Genomic DNA, 8,627 nt, shown 5'->3' with positions numbered 1-8,627 from the left:
TCGTGCCCTGGTCAGGAAGATCTCACATGCCGCGGAGCGACTAGGCCCGTGAGCCATGGCCGCTGAGCCTGCACGTCCGAAGCCTGTGCTCTGCAATGGGAGAGGCCACAACAGTGAGAGGCCCGCGTACAGCAAAAAAAAAAGAAAGAAATCAAGGCCCAGTTATATACGTTTTCTAAGACAGAGTGGTACAACACATGACATTATTGACAGTTTATATAATCCAGATCTAAGCATCATTGCAGTGGGTCCTGTGACCCTTACAAGATCAAGAAGGAATGCTATCTTTTAAGGAGTATGTATTCTGATGGGGGAGGTTTGCTTTGATGCATAATGCAAATACACAGTTAACAGTGGGAGGAGAGAGGAGGCAAAAGGGCCGAGAGGAATTAATGTTTAAATATTCCTGTCTTGTCATAATAGTTGAATTTTATTTCACAGGAGTCTGACCTGAACCAGGACTTACTCCCTCCCCTTTTACTATAAAGAGCCTGATTTCTCTCTCTCTTTTTTTTTTTAGCGGTACGCGGGCCTCTCACTGTTGTGGCCTCTCCCGTTGTGGAGCACAGGCTCCGGACGCGCAGGCTCAGTGGCCACGGCTCACGGGCCCAGCTGCTCCGCGGCATGTGGGATCTTCCCGGATCAGGGCACGAACCCATGTCCCCTGCATGGGCAGGCGGACTCTCAACCACTGCACCACCAGGGAAGCCCTAAAGAGCCTGATTTCTAACTCAGGACATGTGATTCTTTGCATTGCTAGTCCCCCGTTTTCTCGGTCTGCTGGCTTTCAGAATAACATCACTATTCCTTGCCTACAAAAGTTGTCTATTTTTTGGCCTGTTGTGCAGCGAGCCATAAGAGCTTGGCCTTGGCTTGGTGAGAAGGTAATCTTATCTCTTCACTACAGGCCTTTGTTGATGGTCTCTGGGAAGAATCAATAACAAGAGGGGGCCAACTTCATTAGGTGTGGTTCATGCACATCCATGTTCCCTGGAAAAACAAGGACCCTGAATTATCAAATTCAATACCATGTGGATTAGCAACAGGGAGGGGCAGAGAATAGTGTAAAACTGACTTGACTCATCATGGTTATGTTCAGGGTGCCCTTCCATAGATAAAGTCAGTGTGGGTATAGTGCAGAATGCTCTACCAGCTGACCATGAACAAGGCAGGAGGGACATGCAGGGACTGGGCTTTTTGTGGGAGGATAGTAACAGGTTATTAGGGACTGATTATGTGGTAGGAACAATGCACAAGAAAACTTAATCACTTTATCCATTGCACGAGCGTCTGTGTTGTCTACATCTCTGACCAAGAAAGAAATTGTCTAATTTTTGGATATTGAAGAGAGCAGTTATCTTCAGAGTAAAATTTAATCAGAAGCACCAGAAGTATGTGTATGTTTATGATTCACATTTTAATTGCTGCCATTACATTTTGCTACTGTTTTATTGAGAATGTGCCATAGGTCTCCTGTTTTAAGTAATAAAATTTAATCATCTTTTAAATCCTGGATGCATTACGTTTCTTTTACCAATACAGTTTTATCCTGCCTCAGTACTTTATAACAGAAGCTAGGAGTGCACCATTAGGTTCTCAGTGTTGAAAGAGTCTATAACGATTTCTTCCCAATATGGGATCAAATAACATACAAGTTGGAGATTATAAACTCAAATTGCACTTGAGTTATTCTCTCCACTCTATTGCAGGGTATTCAGATGGCTGTAGTGCAAATAGCATAGCAGTGAATTTCATACTCTGACTTCCATTAATGTAGAAAAATTGAATCAAATAAATTTAAAGATCTAATTGGCTTTATTGAATGATTCATGCATTGGGCAGCATCCCACCTAGTAAATAAAGAGGTGCTCCAAGGAGCTGTACAAAGTGGAAAAGCCCATGATGTTGAGCATCTTTTCATGTGCTTTCTGAATGTGTATTATAGATATTTGGTTTGTGGTTACTATGAAGTTTTTGTGTGGATATGGGACTGTTTACACTTCCTGGACTTGCATGATTTCACGCTCTGTCTTCCAGCTCACTGATCCATTCTTCTGCCTCATTTAGCCTATTATTGATTTCCTTTATTGTATTTTTCATTTCAGTATTTCTTCAGTTCTGTTTGGGGGTTACTTATGTTTTCTACATCTTTGTTAAAAAGCCTCATTTCGGGCTTCCCTGGTGGCGCAGTGGTTGAGAGTCCGCCTGCCGAGGCAGGGGACGCGGGTTCGTGCCCCGGTCCGGGAGGATCCCACATGCGGCGGAGCGGCTGGGCCCGTGAGCCATGGCCGCTGAGCCTGCGCGTCCGGAGCCTGTGCTCCGCAACGGGAGAGGCCACAAAAGTGAGAGGCCCGCGTACCGCAAAAAAAAAAAAAAAAAAACCCCCGCCCCGTCCAAAACCCCCCCAAAAAACCAAAAGCCTCATTTCTCACTCTGTGCATCCATTCTCCTCCCAAATTGTTTGATCGTTTTTCCGATCATTACTCTGAGCTCTTCCTCGGGTAGATTGCGTATCTCCACGTCAGTTCTTCTGGGTTTTTGTCTTCTTTCTTCGTCTGAAACGTATTCCTCTGTTGCCTCATTTTGCCTAATTTGCTATTTGTATTTTTATGTATGTGGTAGGTTTGTTACCTTTCTTGACCTTGGAGAAGTGGTCTTGGTAGGAGATGTCCTGTGCCTCTCAGCAGTGTACTCCCCCTTATGTCACCCAAGGGCCAAAAGCCAGGTGGTCCCAGGTTAGTGTCTGGACTGTATCTGTGGACTGTGTCTTAAGGTTGTATGACTGTAGTTTTCTTGCTTCTGGTGTCTGTGCCCTGGTTGGTGAGGCTGGTCCAGAGGCTTCTGCCTGTCCACTGTTGGTTGGACCTGGATCTTGGCCCTTTGATGGGCAGGTTTATGTCTAGGGGCATGTAGAGAGGTGGCTGCCTCGGGAAGCCTTTAGGCAGCCTGTCTGCTGATGGGTGGGGCTGTGTCAACTGAGACGATTGGTAGTGTTTTTTTTTTTTTTTGGTTCATTCTCTCTTTGTATTTTCCATTGAAAGATTTTTATATGTGGAACCTTCCTTACATTTCAATAATATATTCTCTTTAGTCATCGTATGTAAACTTTTAATGTGATTTTGATTTTAGTTTACTATTTTTTTGTTTTTATTTTATTTTTAGCTGTGCAACGAGGAATGCGGTATCTTAGTTCCATGACCAGGGATGGAACCCGCGTCCCCTGCAGTGGAAGCGCAGGGCCCTACCCACTGGGTGGCCAGGGAATTCCCTGAGTTGATGATTTTTTGCGTCATTATTTGTTAGGGATTTTGCTGTGTGGTTTTCTTGTAGTGTCACCGTCTGACTTTGTATTAGAATAATCCTGGACTCATAGAGTTTGGAACTGTTCCCTTTTCTTCAATATACTGGGGAAGAGTTTAAGGAAGGGAGGTCTTAATTGTTTTTAAATGTTGGGTAGCATTCTGCAGTGAAGCTCTCCGACTTTCCTTTGTTGTATGATTTTTGATTAGTGATTCAGTCTCCTTACAATGTGTAGATTTGTTCGGATTTAAAATTTTTTCATGGTTCTATCTTGGTAGATTTTGTTTCTCTAGGAATTTATCTATTTTAGGTTAGCCAATATTTTTAAAAAATTATTTATTTTTGGCTGCGTTGGGTCTTTGTTGCTGCGGGCGCTTTTTCTCTAGTTGCGGCGAGTGGAGACTCCTCTTTGTTTTGGTGTGCAGGCTTCTCACTGCGGTGGCTTCTCTTGTTGCGGAGCACGGGCTCTAGGTGCACGGGCTTCAGTAGTTGTGGCACACGGGCTCCGTAGTTGTGGCTCGTGGGCTCCAGAGCGCAGGCTCAGTAGTTGTGGCACGCGGGCTTAGTTACTCCTTGGCATGTGGGATCTTCCGGGACCAGATATCAAACCTGTGTCCCTTGCATTGGCAGGTGGATTCTTAACCACTGCATCACCAGGGAAGTCCCTAGGTTAGCCAATATTTAGACATAGAATTGTCTAAGTATTTTCTTCTAAATTAAAAAAAATTTTTTTTTGTAGGGTCAGTTGTAATCTTTTATAATGTCCCCTTTTTCATTTCTGATTCGGTAATTTGAGTCTTCTCTCTCTCTTTTTTAAATCTAGATAAGGATTTGTCCATTTTGTTCTATTTTTCAAAGAACTGTTGTGTTGTCTTCTGTAGTTTTATTCTCTTTCATTTGTCTAATCCTTTTTCCTACCTTATGCTAGCTTAGGCATATTTTCTTCTAAGATCTTTTTACTTTTTCAAAAAAAGGAATTTTTTATTCACAATGTAAATTCACGACGGAATTCATCACAAGTGTGGAATAGGATAAGTATTTTAAAGAGCAATGCAGTTCTCATCAACAGAAAAGAATTTTCCCCCCTATTTCGCTTTCTCTTTAGTTTGCAACCATAATTTCATATAGATAAAATAAACTTACTGTCATAATCGTTTCACAGTATGTATAAGTTCATTATGCTCTACACCTTAAACTTACAGTGATGTATGTCATTGTATAAAGAGTTGTTTATACAACTCATGTTACTGTGTAAATAGTTGGTTTTAAAAAGGCAAATAAAACACGTTGGACAAAACAAAGAATAATGCAGTTTATAACAATTTAAAAATACGTATTGCTGTTTTTTTTTTTTTTTTTTTTTTTCCTCTCACTCTTGTGGCCTCTCCCGTTGCGGAGCACAGGCTCCGGACGCGCAGGCTCAGCGGCCATGGCTCACGGGCCCAGCTGCTCCGCGGCATGTGGGATCTTCCCAGACCGGGGTACGAACCCGTGTCCCCTGCATCGGCAGGTGGACTCTCAACCACTGCGCCACGAGGGAAGCCCACGTACTGCTGTTTTTAAGGCAATGGACCTAAATGATCACATGCCTTAGTCCTCCAGTCTCAGACTCTCAGACTCAGTCCCTGAGTTTCTGAAACTGAGTAGTATGTTGAATTTGACCTTTTGCATTAATAGGGAATAGAAACGGCAGAGCTGTTTTATAGGGTGTCAGTAGGAAATAGATCATTCTACCCAGCGAGAGTTTTGTATTTGTAATAGAGTCTAGTCCCCATCATTTCTTTTTTAAAAAATTTATTTATTTTTGGTTGCGTCGGGTCTTAGTTGTGACATACGGGATCTTCGTTGCCACATACAGGCTTCTCTAGTTGTGGCCTGCGGGTTCCTTGGTGGGTGGGTTCTGTAGTTTGTGGCTCTCGGGCTCCAGTTGAGTCGCGCGAGCCAGTAGTTGGGGAGTGCGGGCTTAGTTGCCCCACAGGATGTGGGATCTTAGTTCTCTGATCAGGGACCGAACCGCGGTCCCTTGCATTACAAGACCGATTTCTTACCACTGGACCAGTAGGGAAGTCACCGCATTCTTATTTCTTAAAGTTACTTAAATTAATTCCAATTTAGGAAATGTTCCTGGATCCAACCGATGATTCATGTCAACCCCTCCCTCTGCTCCAGGAGACTCAGGTTTCCAGACCACTGAATTGCTTCCGCCTCACTAGCAGGACGTCAGAACAACCTAACGGCAAAAATAGATTTTTATTTAAACTCTTTTAATCTTAAGAAGAAACATCTTGGCTTCAGATGTAATTGGCCCACACAAGCCGTAACCTTCTACCTGCAAACTCTTGCAGAGAGTAACTTAAACCGGCCAAGGTACTGGAAGCACCAACCCCTCTCTGCTCCCAGTTCCTCCCTCCGGCGCTCAGTGAGCACACGTAGGTGCTCTCTTCGCCACGCCCCTCACCGCTAGGGCCTCGCCCAGCCCCCGCCCCGGAAGCCCCGCCTCTAACTCCAGAAGCCCATTTCTAAGGACCCGGAAGCGGAGAGAGCGGAGCCAAGGTCAGGGAGCGCAGCGTAAGTATCTTCTTTCTAGCCTAAGTCTGTACTGCGCGGTACCGCTCTACCCCGTCCTTGGGGTGTGGGAGTTTCTAGGGACTTTAAATCCCAGCATCTGACCCTCCGCCCCAGTAAATGCAGACGTCTCCCTTACGGGTCGGGTATTTTTTCCCTGGGTTTGAAGTCTCGCAGAGGCCAGTCCCTGCCCCTGACTCTTATGCCTCTGGTCCACGTAGACACCGCTTTTCGCAACATTTTCCTGCTTATAACGTGTTACTTTCCCGGTCTCCCTTATGAAGTCCTCTTCCGCGAGGTGGAGTCCTCTTCCGCGAGGTGGCTGCGCGCCCCCCAGCCTCGCCCTCTCGGCCCCTGGAGGGTAGGGCCGGTCGCCCCGCTCCCGGAGAGCCCGCGTCCTCTCCCCGGTCCTGAGATTCTGGAGAGCCCGCCCCTCTCCTGAGACCCCTTCCCTCCCCGCCCCTCTGTCCTCGCGTCCTCCTCAGGCCGGTCCTTCTGCTTCGTAGGCCTCCCCTTCCTAGTCAGCCCTTCCCCGCACCCCGCGTAGGGGGAGGTGACCTGGGCCAGACTCGGCAACACCCAGTGTAGTTACTTCCCCAATTCCACCCCATTAGAAAATATTCCCTTCTGGTAGGTGGGCATTTTATACCGTGAGTGAATGGAATCAGGAAAAGCAGAGACAGAGAGGCTGAGATCGAAGTAGAAAAACTGAGGAGAAAAGAATGAGGGAGAACCAGTGGGAACATAGAGGGTGGTTGAAGGACGTGCAAAGAGATAGTTAAATGAAAGTGATTAAGTCTTGAAAGTAGCAGGTGAATATAATGGAGAAAGAAATTAAGCCGGATCTGTAGAGATTGCAGGGCAACATAAGGAAGGGGACCTGGATCAGCCTTAGAAGGGGCTAACAGTGGAGTCATTTCACACAGAGTAGGGGGAGATGATAAAAGAGTTGGAACCTTGGACTCCAGAGCATCATGGTGCTGGGAGAAAAACCGGACAAAGGGTGACAGGAAGAGCAGAGGAAGAGAGAGAGCAGGAAGGAAGCACAGCCACCTGGGGTGCCCGAGAGTGAGGAGGAAGGGAGAGTAACAGAGATGGAAGGAGTGTAACTGGAGGCATGGTGTAACCGCAGAGATGGGGGAAGAAAGAAATATATAGAGATTTAGGACAGTCATACAGGTTGAGGAGAAAGACCATCAAAAGGGGGAACAGTTTGCAGAGCGGGGCAGGACAGGTGTGAGGGAGGAAAAGAGAAAGGGCAGGAACAGGAAAGTACAGGAAAAGAAAAAGAGAAACAAAGGCAGAAATGAAATAGGGAGACAGATAAACAGACTAAAATGGAAACACCTAATAGTGCAGGTGGAGGGGAAAAGTGGATCCAGATGGGTGGTGAGTTGTTTGGATGTGGATGATTATGTTGTGATAATATTGATTTGAGTCTTTAGAATCTAGTGTATTTAACATTTGTTTAAATTATACAGGTGAGGATGAGAATTGCACAACTCCTGTCTATAAGGCCTGTGCATTTTGTAATTATTTGTATCAGAAGAAAACTTCCATTTGCAAACCCTGTTGAGCAGAGAGGCAGTGACTTGATTCACTTATATGTGGGTCACCCCCTTCCCTTTTCCTGGTGTGGAGTAGAGCTCAGGGGAGGGAAGTGGAGCAAGAAAAGACTGACTGTGTCACTACATGGTGCCTTTTAAAGGAACATTGAAAGTGTGTTTTGTAATGGATTTACTTCTTTTCTTTTTGTTTCTTTACATTTAATTCTTTTGTAGCTTGAAATAAATCTTAGTTCATTCAATTTCTTTGTTCCTCTCAATAATTTTTGACTTCTGAAAGAAGCTTTGCTGGCCTCCAATATTCTATACATGTCATTCATTGCATCTTTAAGAAGGAGCTATGTAATTTCCACATTTAGAGGATTTTCCTGTTTTCCTTATGCTTTCTGTTTGTAGTTTTATTTCATTGTGGTTAGAGAAGATACTTTTTTTTTTTTTTTGGTCTTGTCGGGTCATAGTTCCTTGACCAGGGATCTAACCTGTGCCCTTGGCAGTGATTGTGTGGAGTCCTAACCATTGGACCTACCACCAGGGAATTACCTCAGTTTTGTTTTTTTCAAAACTTTGACACCGGTCTTTTCGATTAAAAACAATAAATTGTTGCTTTTAAAAATTGCTTTTAAAAATTTGTTTCAAATTTATCCCTGGCCTGAGTGACTTAGTGACTCTGAGTCCCCCCATTCCTGAGGGCTGAGATCTGGGCTGAGGCTGAGGGGCTCTGCTCTGCGTGGGGATGGATCAGGGCTGGTCTGTGACCTGAAGGGGATCGTCGGGTCCAGCTGAGGTGCCCGCTGCTGCTGTGTATGTGAGGGCCTTGCCAAGAGGGGAGAGTGGCTTGTTTTTTTGTTTGTTTTATTTTTGTTTTTGGCCTTGCCACACGGTTTTCGGGATCTCAGTTCCATGACCAGGGATTGAACCTGGGCCACAGCAGTGAGAGCCCAGAATCCTAACCACTAGGCCACCAGGGAAGTCCCAGGGAAGCGTGATCTGAAGCAAAGTGTGGGAAACTTCACCTATTGGTCTCTGTATGGGAGTTACTGTCCTGAGCCCCTCCTGGGATAGTGGGCAGCAGAGGACTGTCTGTTTGACATGCTGAGGGCTTCCCTGTGTGTGTGGTTGTGACTCAGGAAGGTGGTGTATTGATTCTAAGCATTAAACAGTATCTTTCAAACTTTCAAGATTGACTGCTAAAGAATC

The sequence above is a fragment of the Lipotes vexillifer genome, unplaced genomic scaffold, assembly GCF_000442215.2.
Source record: "Lipotes vexillifer unplaced genomic scaffold, Lipotes_vexillifer_v1.1 scaffold1665, whole genome shotgun sequence".
Taxonomy (NCBI): Eukaryota; Metazoa; Chordata; class Mammalia; order Artiodactyla; family Lipotidae; genus Lipotes; species Lipotes vexillifer.
Note: the sequence above shows the minus strand (reverse complement) of the source record.